The sequence below is a fragment of the Oxyura jamaicensis genome, chromosome 3, assembly GCF_011077185.1.
Source record: "Oxyura jamaicensis isolate SHBP4307 breed ruddy duck chromosome 3, BPBGC_Ojam_1.0, whole genome shotgun sequence".
Lineage (NCBI taxonomy): Eukaryota > Metazoa > Chordata > Aves > Anseriformes > Anatidae > Oxyura > Oxyura jamaicensis.
In genome coordinates, this window is record NC_048895.1 from 83,925,855 (window position 1) to 83,927,967 (window position 2,113).

The 2,113-nt window shown below is 43.4% G+C and overlaps 1 non-coding gene across 1 annotated transcript; it reads right to left on the reverse strand.

The window, feature by feature from the left end:
- Nucleotides 1–1,448: 1,448 nt before the first annotated feature.
- On the reverse strand, nt 1,449–1,521 carry TRNAA-AGC. Its single transcript has one exon. It is a non-coding gene; the product is annotated as a tRNA-Ala (tRNA).
- Nucleotides 1,522–2,113: the final 592 nt, after the last annotated feature.

Here is a 2,113-nt window from a genome sequence, read left to right on the forward strand (position 1 = left end):
CTGTTGAATTCAGGCCAAAGAAACCTATCTTGCAAATCACCAGGAGCCCAAAATAGTGAAGAGGCTCAAAACTGTAGGTCTGAAACTTTTGCTTGTAGACATACTTCTGAAGGCACAAGAGATTTTCTGAAGGTGCAGAGACATCACGGTTACTTTGCTGCTCTGTGAGACCCCATCCCCATCCCCTCTCCCCTGTCCTCCATGTGCTCCAAGGAGTATAGCTGTGTGGTAAGAAACAGCTCCCTGGAGGTCCTTGTTGTCTTCTTCATTCATCTGCCTGGGCAGTTAGTCTCCTTTCTTCATTAATGCAATTCTCTGTGGTGAAATAAGCCGGTTTTGAATAGGCCTCCCAGAATACAGACCCAAGAGCTTTATGAAACAAAAATCTAAATAAAGGACTGTATTACCTTAAGAAAAGGACAGGAATACCAAAGCTGTTATGGTGTCTGATTCCAGCTTTCCTGTGATTCTGAGGTTCAAAGAAAACAAACTAAAAAAAGGTAAACACAGCAGAGAGAGCACAATATAAAAAGTAATGAACATACCAAGGTACTGTTTGATAGAGGCATCAGATGAGCATGTTCTAATTGTTCAGCTTAGTTCTTAACGTGAGAAACTTCTAACACAGAAAAGTGTCTTTGATCTTAACAGGGGAACAAGTGTCTTTGATATGGAGAAAAATAAGTGTGTTTGGAGAGAGACGTATCTTGCATAATTACAAAAATTTAGTCAAAATAGAGCTCTTTGGTGAGCTACAGGCAGCATTGATGGCATTTGTGCAAGGATGTGATTAGACAGAATCTGGAAAGTTGTGGGCCTAGACTTTATTGCACTTGTGAAGAGATGTATTGTGGTCTTTAATCTGCCATCAGCGGTTTGGGAAAAAAAAAAAAAAAAAAAAAAAAGGAGAGAGAGAGAGAGAGATCGAGGTCTAAGCAGAGATGATTATGCAGAAAACACATTTAGAACTTATTTTGAAGTTGGCCCAAGTTTTATTTCATAGCATTTCTTGACCACATTCCTAGCATTGCATTGGAATGATAATTAGAAAGGGAACTACCTTTTCTAGTGGAAAGCCAAGCTTGTGTTCAGCTGAAATATTTGAAATGATCTCAGGAGGAACCTGCCTTATACTTCTGGGACTGTGGTAAGCAAGCACATCCCATGGTTGATCACATCAAAATTCTGTTCAGGATAGAAACAGAGGCAAAGCCCTGAGACTTGACCTCTTCGTGTAAGTAAAAGATGTTTTGACAAGAATCATAGAATCATTAAGTTTGGAAGAGATCTTCAGTAACATCTGCTCCAACCATCCCCCCCTACCACCAAACCACATCCCTAGGCACCACGTCCAGCCTTTCCTTGAACACCCCCAGGGATGGTGATGCCACCACCTCCTTGGGCAACCCGTTGCAATGCCTGACTGCTCTTTCTGAAAAATAATCTCCTGGAGAATGCAGGCATCGATCCTGCTACCTCTCGCATGCTAAGCGAGCGCTCTACCACTTGAGCTAATTCCCCTGTTGACCACTGCTTTTTCTTCTCAAACTTTGTGTAACACAGTCTCACTGTTTTGTTACCGGCAATGATAGTCACAAGTGCTATATGCTGCTATCTGCACAAACAGGGGAAAACACTAGTACACCAGAGACCTCCCTCCTCAAGTCAATGAGCACAGAAGTGATGGAAAACATCAGATCCATCAGTCATGCTGATGTCCTCATCTGCCAGGCACCAGAAGTCTATTAGTGACTGAGAAGCCATCGGTGTCACATACTTAAATTACTGTGTCGTGGTGGCCTGCAGTAACACCCCATAAAAGGCTCTCAGAAATCTTTCCCCAAACTCTGAGGAATGTGACATAACAGGCTTGTCCTCAGCCAGGCTCCAAGCAAGCCCAGCACATCATAAAAAGCACAGTTCATAACTTGCTGCATCCCATTCTGTTACAGACACACGTGCAGCCATGCACACACATCTGGCCATGAAAGTGTGGCAGCTGTCACCTCTCCAGCTATTATGGCACTGGGACAAAAAGCTCTGCTCCACAACATGCAGGGCTCAGGATGCCCAGTGACTTCAGGGAAAGGAAAGTAGCTGGAGATGAAATGCA